The sequence below is a fragment of the Peromyscus eremicus genome, unplaced genomic scaffold (genome assembly GCF_949786415.1).
Source record: "Peromyscus eremicus unplaced genomic scaffold, PerEre_H2_v1 PerEre#2#chrX_unloc_1, whole genome shotgun sequence".
In the NCBI taxonomy this organism is placed as follows: Eukaryota; Metazoa; Chordata; class Mammalia; order Rodentia; family Cricetidae; genus Peromyscus; species Peromyscus eremicus.
The window spans coordinates 119,381-133,617 of NW_026734288.1; the positions used below are offsets into that span (position 1 = coordinate 119,381).

A 14,237-nucleotide genomic window follows, 5' to 3' on the forward strand; every position below is an offset into this window, starting at 1 on the left:
CACAGCCATGAAAGAAAAAAGGAGAAAAATTTCTTACCTGCAGGAAGCAGTGAAAGCATGCTTTTCCTAAACAAAGAAAGTATGTGGATTTTACTTAGGAAGTCTGAACATGTTCATGTATAATTCTATCTAAACATGTGAGTAAACAAATCCATTTCTGAACATGATCACAATGTAAAAGCAGAGACATTTAGGGGTATTCTTACTGCATTGTCATGAAGAAACTTATGTAAATTATAAAAATGATGGAAATAAATACCTTAGAAAGTTCATCTTAGTTCATCACAAGGTCTTAGATGAAAATCAATAAATGCCACAGTGAAAAAAACATCGCTTTGGGGCCTATGCAACCTGTCAATCTTGATGTTCTATCTAAAAGATAACTGTACCAATGCTGTTCTCAGATAGGCAAGAAAGAGAAGACAAATACAGAAAACTTCAAGTAAAAGTCACTTAACAACACTGTATACTATGCTATTACATGAGTGATTATGATGAACTGTATTAACCTCAGAATGAAGCTGCTTTTGCCTCTGAGCAGGCTGGCTTAGTGGAAGGCCACAGCTCCTAACATGCAAGACCATAGGGATGTTGTTTTAACTAAGCCTAGCCACTGTCTGTTTCAGATCTGTGACATCAGTGTAGAAAATTTTATTCTGGGCTCTCTCCGCAGCACCATGGCGGTCAGCAAGAACAAGCGCCTGACAAAAGGCGGCAAGAAGGGAGCCAAGAAGAAGTGGTTGATCCATTTTCAAAGAAAGATTGGTATGATGTGAAAGCTCTGGCCATGTTCAATATTAGAAACATTGGAAAGACACTAGTTACGAGGACTCAAGGAACCAAAATCGCCTCTGATGGCCTCAAGGGTCGTGTGTTTGAAGTGAACCTTGCTGATCTACAGAATGACGAAGCTGCATTTAGAAAATTCAAGCTAATTACCAAGGATATTCAGGGCAAAAACTGTCTGACTAACTTCCATGGCATGGATCTTATGCAGGACAAAATGTGTTCCATGGTCAAAAAGTGGCAGACCATGACTGAAGCTCATGTGGATGTCAAGACAACTGATGGTTATTTGCTCTGTCTGTTCTTTGTTGGTTTCACTAAAAAACACAACAACTGGATACGCAAGACCTCTTATGCACAGTACCAGCAGGTCCGCCAGATCCGGAAGAAGATGATGGAAATCATGACCTGAGAAGTGCAGACAAATGACTTGAAGGAAGTGGTTAATAAATTGATTCCAGACAGCATTGGGAAAGACATAGAAAAGGCTAGCCAGTCCATTTATCCTCTTCATGATGTCTTCGTTAGAAAAGTGAAAATGCTGAATAAACCCAAGTTTGAATTGGGAAAACTCATGGAGCTCCATGGTGAAGGTGGTAGTTCTGGAAAAGCTACTGGTGATAAGACAGGTGCTAAAGTTGAACGAGCTGATGGATATGAACCACCAGCCCAAGAATCTGTTTGAAATCCAGATTTTTAATAGTGACAAATAAAAGTCTTAATTATGAAAAAAAATTTCATTCTTCCCTTTTTCTAACTTAAAAAAAAATAAATTATATGAGTGTTTTCCATGCATGCATCAGTGCACAGTACTTACAGAGGTCAGAAAAAGGCAGGAGATGCCTAGAACTGGAGTTACAGTAAATGGTTAACTACCATGTGGATTCTAGAAATGGAACCTGGGTCCTCTGTAGCAACACCCAGTGTTCTTAATTGCTGAGCCATCTCTCTAGCCCCTCTTTTTATTTAAAGTTTATTTTCATAAATTGCTATTTAAAAATATTACGTTCCTTTTCCCTTTTATCTCTTCATTTAATTCCTTCCCAAATCCTTTCTAAATTTTTCCTTGTTACGTGTGGATGAATAAGTATGCTGAAATACATGAAAACAACCTGCTGCATCCATTTTTGTTGGTTGTACATATATGAATAATTGGCCGACCATGTTGTATTGGACAAATAATTAGGGAGATTTTCCCTGCCTTATTCTCTCAGATGAAAGAGAATTCTACTTTTTAATCAATACCAGGTGTCTTACCCTGACTAGGCTGCCTTGGACAGAAAACGTAATGAAGAATAGAAAACTTAGGGTAGAAAATACCTTACCAGTTAAAAGCACTGAAGTTTCTTTCAGAGCATCCAGCTTCCATTCCTAGAATATATAGAAGCTCACTACTATCTGCAACTCCAGATCAGGAGTCTACAACTCCAGTTCTAGGTGATCTGACACCCTCAAACAGACATCTGGTGATATTGACCTTATCTATTCTTATGTAATGGTTGGAAAGTTTGGAATGTCAGATACTTTCCCTTAGTTGCTGGCCCATTCTTGGGTGGATCCCTAGGTAGTGTCATTTTATGGATCTAGGTGTTTCCTACCAGTAAGCCTGTCATGGCAGCTGTGTGGTTATGCAAAATAGAAGGAATATTTTATTGTGTACACTGCTGGCAGAAACAAGGTAGGCAATTAGCTGCTGGAGCCACCATTATGAAAAAAGACCTGACTGTGGTACTGGGAGTGATTTTGTAGTTTCCCAGCATGTGTTAATTCATGTCCTGAATGAACAAAGACCAGATTGTGTTGTGTTGTTTGGGTAGGTTATCTTGAGCCAATGAATACTGAATTTACAATTAGACAATGGTCCGATGCAGGTATGTTCATTCCTGCTCAACACAGTTACATCAGCTCAGAGGTTTGAGAAAGAGGCCATTGATTGTAACTCTACTTATCAGGTTCAGATATCAGCAGCCAACATGTACATATGAACAACATCAGTCTGTCTTTTATTAATTGTATTCCTTGAACTAGATAAGAGCCTACTCTTTTTCAAAGTCAATATAGCTGTTTTTAATCTTAAAACTACATTATTTTTATCATTTTTAAAAAACCACTTATTGATATCATTTTTAAATATTTTCTTTAAGTACATTACTTATCCTATCTCTATTTGTTTCTATTCTCTAATGTTTTTATGTTACTAATTTCATTCGTTTTTCTCTCAAGTGATGTTGATCATTGATTTCTGTGTAGAGCAATGTCTCCTATTGCTTAGGCTTGCCTCATGCTACGTAACTAAGAAATGCATTGAACACTTAATCCTGCCTCTACTGCCCAGTGCTGGGAAGGTGGTCCTGTAACTCCTTCCAGGCTGGGCCTTGACAGCTCAGTGAAAAGGATAAATAAACCAGTTAATGAGTGAACTCCAATCTCTCTGGCTTTTAGTGGAGACTTATAAGGGAACCTCTGCAAGAATTAAATTCACTGACCAACTTTGATGCTGGTCACAGTTCAGAACATTTGAGTCAGGATGGTGTATGAGAGCTTTCTTGCTTCAATAGTAGTTGATATTAGCAATGTGGAATTGGGTAATCAATTTTAGATGCTCCACGAATGTCCTGGTTGACCGTTTCTTGCAATCCACAGATGAGGGCAATCAAGAATCTTGGTAAAGAACAAACCTTATTGTGAAACCAAATTGCTATTGTTATAATAGTTCAGCAAAAAAAATAGAAGATCTGGATAAATGATGTGGCCTTGCCTAACATCACCATTATTTTTCTGGTTTAAGATATTCATCCTTAGAGAAAACATATAAGAAATCTTTAATGTGCTCTAATACAAATCGCTATTCTCTGAAGTACATGGCCATAAAGGCTGCTTCAACTTTTTAAAATAATTTGTGAGATTATAGCTACATCATATTCACATTCTCTTTCCTGTGTCAAAGTTCTACAATGACCCCTCATTGTTTTCTAATTCATGCCTTGTGTTTCTTTAACAACAGTTACACAGCAGCAAAAGTTACTGTGTGAATGTGCCCTGTGTTTGTCTGCAGGATTTCCCAGCTATGAGGTAATTATCTGCACTGGATGTTGGGTGTGTAATGAATGTGCACACAAAGAACCCTGTGCTTTGACTGAGGAACAGGATGTGTTCTAGGAGAGACTATGACCCTTGCTGCTGGGCTGGAAAAGCAGAGCTGGAAGGAATGTGCTGTCCCATCATTTGATCTCTGATCACCTAATAGGGGAACTGCTAATTCTGAGGCCCAGCTGGGTGGCCCTAGCCAATGTGGGATTCTAGGTAGAGTTAGCAATCAGGAGTACTAGTGGCAGGTAGTTTCTGGGTTTTTTTCATGATTCTCCTTTGCTTCTGCTGTAGTGAACTATGAGGAAGACCACAAGCCATGCCATGGTGGGTGTAGGGTGTGAAGAACAGGTCTGCTGAGCTTTCATTTCTGCTGGAATTTGGAGGGATCATGAACCAGACTGTGGTTCTGTTGATCTATGTGGTGACCTTGGAAGTGGCTATTTTCCACTGAGCCTCCTTGTGTATGAATTTCCTGAGGAAGGAAAGACTCTGCAGACCTGTTATGGGAGGATATGATACTTATAGAATCACTGTCCAGTGGACACACATGAGTACTGCTTTTGGTGTGCAATGGGAAGACAAATCTGAAAACTGAAAGTCTGGTTTCTAGAATTTCTGGGCATTGAGTCTCCACATTAAGGTTTGTTTTATAAATGTTACAAATAGTTTAGAAACTTGCAGAAGGAAGTGCTGGGTAATCATCTTTCAGAAACACATGATTAGAATGTTTTAACATTTCTGATACCAGTATTGACCTGATTCTTGAAAGTTCACTTCCATGGAAGAAGTTACTAAGCTGCAGATATATTTCAGGTTTGCCTGTTGTTGGGAAGGTGGATAGGGCAGATTCCAAATCATGTGCCATAATCTATGTGGCAAGAGATAGACATTAAATTATTCTTTTATATCATTTTGTGATTGGGCATCAGTGGGGCTGGGTTTGCCTGAAACTACAGAGAGACATGAGAGTTTTTCAGAGCCATAGCAAGAGAGTACCTTCATTTGCCAAGAGAGCGCTAGAGCTTGGGACTTCTCTGGAAAAAAATATCAGTAGCTGGAGGGTCAGAAATATAATATTGAAGGTCACTCTGAGTTAATTTTGTGGAAGTTGTGAATTTATATACACATAGAATCACAGGTAGCTGGGTAACATTGGTCAAGACAAAACTTTTCCTGGCTGTGTTTCCTTTGTTCTTTTGATTAAAAGTTGACTATATTTTCCTGCTTTTGCTGTTGGCTCTTTCTATCTCTTTTATTCCTTCACAAATATTGTACAAGTTCTTGATTGTTGCAGCTTTGATGTAAATATAGAAGCCACATGGTGTCAATATGTCTACTATTTTTTTTTTCATAATCTTGGTGAGCATTCTGTGTGTTTCCACTTTGCATGTAGCATTCGAAACAGGAATCCTGTCATAAATTGTTGAGGCATTTCTTTTGATTATATTCAATTCATGCTGCAAATTTACCATACACAACCTCTTAATATTGATGCATTATGTTTCCATGGATCATTTATTTCCTTTGTTTACTTATGTTTTGTTGTTGTTAATCTGTGGAACTTTTATTTTATTGGATAAAAAGTAGTATAAGGCTGAGTAAGTATACATGTATTCTTCTTGGGTATAACCTAATTTCATATTCCAATATCCAAGTTAGAGGCTCATAACCACCTGCTACTCCAGATCTAGGTCATCTGACACCTTCTCTTCTTGTATGTCACATGTATGCACATGGGAGGCATTGTCTTTCACACATGAACATATACAAAATGTGGGGATGAACTTACTTTCAAAAGTTCTTCTGACTCATAAAGCAATTAGAGCAAAACAAGTTGCTTTACATGTACAATACAAATCACACACAATTTCTTTAAAAATCTGTTATCTTGCATTTGGTTTGAAAAAGTTTTAGTTCCTTCCCTCTGATGCAGACTTACCAGCAATCATCAGTCATAGGAAACAAAATGGTGCCTAAGTAATCCTAACAAATATTATTTTCTTTTTTTTTTAATAAGATAGTGGGATCCTTTTAATAATCCAAACTATTTCCTACAAAGTCGAAACATCAAAAAGCTTCAAGGAAATCTTTACAACTTTGGTGGAACAGCTCACATCGTTCTATCCACTTTCTATTATCGGCAAAAGACAGAAATAGAGTGCACAGGATGAGTGTTGGCCATTGAATTTTTGTCATTTAATTTTGATTAGAATCTTGTTCTTGTTTAAGGGACCATGATATATATTTGTAATTCTGTCTTTTTGTCTTGTTTGATCAGTGGTGCCATCTATGAAGTTGATTGTTGTCATCTAAATTTGTTGTTTCTCTGGAGAATAATGGATCTTCACCATTTTTTTTTCAGAAAATTTGCTATATGATGTTATGAGTTACTTGAGGTTTTGTTGGTTTCAGAAGTTTCTGTGGAGATACAGTTTTAGTTTTCTCTTCTTGATCTCAGAGGCTCACTTCAACCTCATTTCTTAACACATCTGTGTTTTCCAGTTGTTGCTAACTTCATGTTTGGGTTTCTGCTGCTTAAGTGATTGACATGGTTAATATATTGTGTTTGTGTTTTTAAAATCTGCTAGTACTATTCTCTGTCTTAATTAGCTCCAGCTGTCAACATGAGGTTGCCTAGAGTCATCTGAGGGAGCATCAGTTGAGGCTCTGCCCAGATCAGAATTGCTAGTACTATGGTTTTGAGAAACTGTGTTGATTGGTGTAGGAAGGCTCTTCCACTGAGGTTACAATACCCTAAGCAAGAGGGTCTGAGAATGTTGAGATATCTAGCTTAGGATAAGACAGTGACCCAGCAAGAGAGAATGGAAGTAAACAAAGTTTCTCCAGCAAGAGAGAATGGAAGTAAACAAAGTTTCTCCATGGTTTTTTCCTTCAGTTACAAGCTTGAGTTTCTATCCTAATCTGCAACAATTGTTGATTGTGATCTGGCAATATCAGCCAAATAAACATGATCATAACCTGAAATGCTTTTGGTTAGATAATTTAATTTCAGCAAGAAACAAATAAGTTGGATCAAAATAAGGTACACCAAAAGTGATTTCGATGCTGGGTAGAATGTGGGAATGTTGTCTTTTGGAGGAATGTGGAAGATATTGGAACTTTAGATGGCAAAAACCATAGAAAACTTCACACAGAGCTTAATTGGCAATTCTTGTGGGAGTAGGAATATGGGAGTGTTGAAAGTAATGCAGACAGTGGAGCTTGGGGTCATAGGATTTAAGGGGGAAATAGACACCCTGGAAAATTTAGATAGAGGTCATTTGTATATTTTATCCCCAAATCATTGCTATTTTTTCAATTCCCTGATAAATTGAGTAAGGCAGAATTAGAAAGTAATTGGGTGACTTTTTGGACAAAGTATTGATTCTGTTTGGTGTTTATTACTGATGACTCATTCAGGTCTACATTGGAAAAGAAACAAGTGCTGCAGAAATAAATGAAAAGTCAGTGCCCACATCCCTTTCTCTTTTTTTTTAAATCTATTCTTTTTTAAATAATTTTTTATTTAAAAAAATTTTCTTTCCTTTTATATATCAACCCTTGTTCCCTCTCCCTCCTCTTCTCCTGCTGCCACCACCTACCCCCATCCAGCCACACCTCCTCCTCATAGAGAGTAGGCTCTCTCCTGGGTACATACAATACAGAGAGAAAAACAGAATGAGATAGTTTCAAATGGTGGTCCTGTGATGAAGCAGAGGCAGGAAATTTCAAGAAGTTTAGTGCTATAAAAAGATGGATGTTCGCAGCATGTGAAGCCTAGGAAGGTACTCTAGGGTAAGACTCTATCCATCTAAGCCTTCAATTTATGGAAGGAATAGGCAACTTGATTCTTAAACTGAAGAAGCAACTTCATAGAGCACAGTGTGGTAGAATCCATCACAACTTAGAAGCCAATTTTGAGGGTAACTCATGTTGTACTGGTTCTGGAAACAAGAAAGATGCAAAAGTTATAGGTCATAGATTCTTCCTCTGTGGTTTAAGTTCAGCACTGTTGCACCAATATATTTTTGAGAGAGTCAGAAATCCAGTGAGCAGACTGTGAGAGTTTATTGCATTGTTGTGCCCAGATTGTGATCCCCAGAGAGACCACTGAAGACAAACTTACCATAATGCAAAAGCAAGGCTTTATTGGGGAGCAATACATGCCTAGGCAGGGACTGCAACAAGCCATCCAATACAGTGGAGGCTGGAAGAGGTGCCCAGTCCTCTGCAAGCTCAGTTTTTAAAGGCAAAAACCGCAAGGTTACATCAGGTAGGGGTGCTAGTATGGGTAGAATTCTGATTGGCTCACTTCTAGGAACTTTCCAGAAACCTTATCTTCATCTTACTACTAGGTGGTGGTTGTTTGTCAGCATTTCTCATTGGCTGCCCTCGGGTTGGGACATTCCATGGTTAAACAGTCACCACCAGATGGTTAACTTGATATCAGCAGTTCTGAGAATTCGAAACTCAGGCCTGTTTCAAATTTGGGTTAAGGGCTTGCTTAAAATGGTGGTGCTTTAGTTCTTCAGCATGAAGCTGTAAAGATGTAGCCAGTTTTGTATTTTGACATGATAGGATTTTGTGATACCCAAGCTATGAGACATCTGCTAATGAAGAGTTGCATACAGGGAGTGGAATTAGCAAAAGGAGAGACATGTATGAAAATTTTAAGGATAGAGTTATCTAAGTCCTTTGAGAATGAAGCCCCACCTATCTTAGACAGAGCTATAGGATTTGTTGTTTGCACTGTTGAGTTTTAGTCTTGCCTTGTTCCAATTTTTTTTCTCACTGTGCTCACAGCCCTTTCTTTCTTTTTTAAAAAATCTATTCTCTCATAAATTACATCCTAACTGCAGTTTCCTGGAACTACCCTAGAGGTACAGCCTTTAGAACAGCACTCAAGGCTGAAAGAGAAATCTACAGCATGGTGAAGCTATGCCTTTTCTATCTGAGTGTAATTAAGGAAAGTAAGAACATTCATTTACTCTCTTGATGGTTTCTTTTCTTTATTCTCTCATGTTGTTCTCATCATGCTGTTCTCCCTCATGTTGTTCTCTCTCATTGCTCTGTCCTATCATGCCTTTTTACAGTTTATATATTCTAGCAAACTCTTTCAGAAAAGATAAAAATCATCCAAAAGTTTCACTCATAGATAAAGACCTGACTAAAAACAGAAACATCTTGGCAACTCTCATGCAATATATCTAAGTAGCCACTCATGAGCAAGCAAGGGGCTATGTGTAAGCTTCTGATTATCCAAGAAGACCTTTAGGCTCTCATGGTTTGGGATTCATTAGACCAGTCATTGGTTGGTGACCACACAATCTCTGAGCCACCATTGCCCCAGCCTATCTTGCAGGCAGGTCAAGTATCAGCTGAATGTTTTGTGTCTGGCTTGGTCCTCAATGGGGTCATCCTTATAGATTCCAGGAAGTCTGTTCCACATCCCCTGTTAAAATATCCCTTATTTTAGTCATCTGTTCCCACACTGCCTTCTCACTCTCTGTTTTTTCCTTACTCACCTGAACTTTTCTGTTTATATTCCCAACTGCTTCCAATGCATCCATAATATCTACTCTATTTTCTCATCCCAGGGATATCCAAGCATCACCCCTAGAGCGTCTTCTTACTTTCCTGTAGTTGGAGTTTTCTCTCTGGGGCCAGCCAAGCCCCAGCAGTCTGACAGCCCACCTATAAAATAAACACACAAATGCTTATATTATTTAAACTGTTTGGCCTAATGGATCAGGCTTCTTGTTAGCTGTTTTATATCTTAAATTAACCCATTTGTATTAATCTATAAGTTGCCACGTGGCTTGTGGCTTACCAGTATCTTAACATCTTTTTATGGTGACAGCTGGCAGCTTCTCTCTCTTTTACTTTTCCCTTTTCTTTTTCCTTTGTCCCGCCAATATTTCCTGTCTGGCTACTGGCCAATCAGCACTTTACTTATCGGTTAATCATTTATAGCACTTCCCCTTTTTGTCTTTTTTTTAAAGAAAAGTTTTAACTTTAACATAGTAAAATTACATACAACAAAACAATTATCAAAAAACTTAGTTACAATTGTCTCACACTCCTAAGCAGTCTGGAAGCCTCTTTATTCTCCTACTATCCCCAGACTGCCAGATGGAACCTTAATATCAAGAACTTTGCCGGGCAGTGGTGGCGCACGCCTTTAATCCCAGCACTCGGGAGGCAGAGCCAGGCGGATCTCTGTGAGTTCGAGGCCAGCCTGGACTACCAAGTGAGTTCCAGGAAAGGCGCAAAGCTAAAAAAAAAAAAAAGAACTTTGTTTTAGCTGCTTTTTATACTCAAACTCTGGTACAATTTTCCCCCTTCTTAAATTTTGAAAGCTGTATTTGCCTTAAGTTCTCTAACAATGCTGATATTTCTGATAGATTTTTATTAGCCCAATATTTTCACCAAAACTGCTACTATTCAAAGAAGTCATGTTATGTTCACGATATGTTCTTTCATGAAACATATCATTAACTTACTCAGAGGAAAAGCATTTTTGGGATTTAGTATTTTCACTTCATTAGCTTTAACTCCTGATGTTATCAGCTGTGATATTTAGCATTTCTTATAAGGAACTTTCAAGTGTGGAGAAACTCTTTTTTGTAAGACAGCTATACTTTCTGAAGTTTGATTCCATCTATAGAGCAGCCATTTCTTTTTGAATGCCTGTTTCCTTTTCTCCTTATTAGATTTGCAAAGGAATTACTAATTGCAGGCTGTTTGTTCAAAAGGCAAAAAACTTTTTAAATTTTGCATGTTTCTTCATATCTTGAACAATGTTCAGGGTATAAGCTGCTTTCCCTTGTTTTAAGGATTTTAAAGTGGCTTGTTGATAAATGGTTTCTAGTTAGAGGCTGTCCCTTTACCCAAATTTATCACTTTAGGATGAGGGTGAAATTTCTATTGAACTACTGTAACGCTCTTAGCAAAAAAATATTGCACAGCTATTAGGGAAAATAAGGTATTTTCCTCGACAGTCCCAAAAACCGGCAAAATCTCCTTTCAATTTTTCATTGGAACTGACATTCAAACTCTGAGATGATTTTCATTTTTCTTTTAAAAGCTGTACTTTAAGTTTACCATGGACGTCTTTTGGAGCTGAAAAGTTTTTACAGGCAATAGCGTCATCTTTAGCAGAAAAACTACATTTCCCAGAATTCATTTCTCTTTGTCAGTTCACTGTTACGAGCTAGCTTATGGACTTCATTTCCTATAGTTCTTTTCGGGTCCAGGAGTCAACTTCCGGTTCTTTTTTATTGGGTTTACTTTCACAATTTTTTGCTTTTGCAACAGAAGATTTGAACCAAGTGTTTTGAACTTTCAGTTATGGGACATTGGGAGATTTCTGTTCTCTCCTCAGCTGTCTTCAACAGATGTCTCTCCTTCATTTGACACTGGCCTCAAATCAAAACTGCACCTGCCTCATTAGCATGCATTTGCGGTGGGCACTTCTGATAGCAGCTTTCCTCAGGGCTTGTGTTTGCCTTAGCCAGTCAGGGAAAAACAAAAGCATTTACAACAGAGCTTTCCCATAGCTCCTTCAGAGAGATTTTCTCCCACTGACCTTTATCTCATTTTGCTTTTTCCTCCCCCTCCCCCAAATGCAGAGCTCCAGAGATCTCAGGCTGCTGCTCTGCTCCTCTGTTAGCTGCCTTTGGAGATGGGGCTCCCCCTCCTCCCCCGAATCTGTTTCAAAGTCTAGCAGCTTTTTCAGGTCATGAAATTTCAGGGGAGGAATATGTCCCTTCTCTGTTTCTTCTTCAGAGATTTTTTTCTCTCCAACAGTTCCCAGTTTGGTCTCAGTTTAGTTCCTCTGCCCTAGAAACAGTTTCCCAATACCACAGTGGCAGCTTTTCCTGCCACTGAAGGTAGGGGCTTTTTGTCTGTCTCAATTTTCAGGGTCTGTGTGGTTTGCATACAGATTGAAAATCAAGCTTCTGCTTTTTTAACAAGGGAGGTTTTTGCCATCTCTAAGCTCAAATCAGGCCTTAACCTGGCCCAATTCCACAGTGGGAAATTTGTTTGTTTTGCATTTGTTTGTTTGTGCACTCAAGAACAGAGCTTATGCCAGAGGCAATCACGTTTTAGGGCTAGATTCTCTCATCTCACCAGGAGTGAGGTGAAACAAAGCTTTTCTTATAAAGATGCTTTCTGATTGAAAAAACACTTTACTCCTGCATAGTTCTGCCCTAGCTGGGCTCTTTCCCCAGAGAGCATTCCTGACTAGGCTGACCAACTACAGATGCAGTTCAGGTTTATTGTTTTCCCAGAAAGGTCTTTTCTCTGATAAGGAAAGCTTTTCTCAGAGAGATTTCTTTTTAAAGCTGTGGACACTGCGTAGTCCCACCTAACAACCTGGGACTTGCAGGAAAACGGACAACTGCGATGTTCCCACTAGTTTTAGCTTTGTTTGTTCATTAGCAGTTTTCCCCAGGGGTCCTGCACCTTCCTACCTCATCTCTATGCACCAGGAAGTTCACAACTGCAGGAACTCTAGTATCCCCAGAATACACTCAAACTCGGAGGTACTGCCTAGTTGCTTCTCAGTTGTTGATTAAGCTAAGATACAGTGCTTAACCGAGTTTGCATTGCTTCAGGGGATCTTTGCTTTAGGGCAATTAGGAGCTCCTTTTCATTCTGAAATGCTCACTCATAAACAAAACCCTTAATGCCTCAGCTCAGCTGTAACTGAAAAGGTTGGCTTTTTTGTTTTTCACATGTAAATAGTTTCCTGCCCTATTGGGCTCTCTGTAGCTCTTTACCCATACTCTCCCAAGTGTTTCCCTCAGGGTACTCTGACCCGCTGTCTTTTAGTAGCTTGAAGAGACAGAGCTTAGAAGAGGTTTTTAGGAACTTGTCCCTACCTCCTGCATTGCAGGAAGAATTTTTCTGGCTTGAAAGACAGAATTTAGGGAGGTTTTGCTGTCTTAAGGTTTGTTGTTTTCTTTTAGAGCTAATCACAGGTGGTCCCCATACTGATATCTTCAGGTGATTCTAATTATTGTCCTGAGAGAGTTCTGAAAGGCTTTAGTTTTTAAGTTTATTAAGAGAGCTTTTAGTTTCTCTTTAGAGAAAGATTAAGGCTTTTTAGAGAGATTTCCCCCCCACACAAATTTTCCAAGAAAAGCTTTTTAGTTTAAGAGAAAGATTTTTTTTTCCCCAAGAGAGAAAGACCAACTTTTCTCAAAACTCTTGAACTTAAACTTTTTGGCTTCTTACACCTGCATTTTTTGCCTCAGGGAGAAACACTCTCCCCTGCCCCTTGGCTTTAGCATTTTAGCTGTCCCTAGGCCAAAAGCTTTCATAGGAAACTTTTCTTCTTCCTGACAAGCTCAAAGAAGAGCTTTTTTTTACTACCTGTAAAGCTCAAAGAAAGAATTTTTCCCCCAGTTTGTGTTCATAGTCCCCAAAGTTAGAAAATTGAAGAGTTTTTCTGTCTAGTTGCCTTAAATTTTTTCTACGCAATCTTACACTTCTAAGTTTTCCTACACTATATTACTACACTATAACATATTTTTCACAGATAGAAATTAAGAAAGAGATAGAAGATAGAAATTTTGATAGAAGAGATTTTTGCACTGCAACATTGGACATCCTTCCAGTCCATTTTTTCCTTTTCTCTTGAGGATAAAAACCCCTGCCCCTTATTAATATTCATATTCCATTACAACACCAGACATGTCCTTTTTTTTTCCACTAGCAGGGCCTGACAATGCACTTTAGCCAAAAACTCTGTAATAAAATTATTATTTTCTTTTGTCTTTAGTCCCTATTACTTTGCCTTTAGTCCTTGTTCATTTGTCTTTAGTCCCCCCCACACACCTTTTTTTTCTTTAGTCCCTGTTCATGGTGCCATTCTGCAGGGTGTTTACCCACCAACTGCACAGTTCCCCAGAGTTTTCTTGAGTGCGAGCAGCAGGAAATATTAGATACAAGGATTTAGATTGTGGAGATAAACAGATAGAAAATAAAAGATAGCCTCAAGAGGGCCTGGAACCTATTCCAATGAACCCTCTTTGTCTCTGCCCTAAGGTATTGATAGAAACGCCAAGGGGTGAGCAAAAGACCTCCCCCAGCACAGCCAAGTGCAGACAATCTCAGACACCTTCACTCAGGCCTATGGTCCAATCATCCTCTCTATGCAGACCTGCTGGATAAAGCCACTAGGAACCTGAAAATGGCCTCCCACACCTCCATCATGTGCTGGTCCTGGAAACAAAAAAGATTCAAAATCTAAGGTCATAAATTCTTAGTTTGTGGTTACAGTTCAGCATTGTTGCAGGCATCTATCTATGTTTGGCAGAGTCAGAAATCCAGTGAGGAGACTGTGAGAGTTT

At 38.8% G+C, this 14,237-nt stretch overlaps 1 pseudogene; it reads left to right on the top strand.

The window, feature by feature from the left end:
* The first annotated feature begins 677 nt into the window (after nucleotides 1-677).
* LOC131900991 (small ribosomal subunit protein eS1-like) lies at nucleotides 678-1,515 on the top strand (annotated as a pseudogene).
* Nucleotides 1,516-14,237: the final 12,722 nt, after the last annotated feature.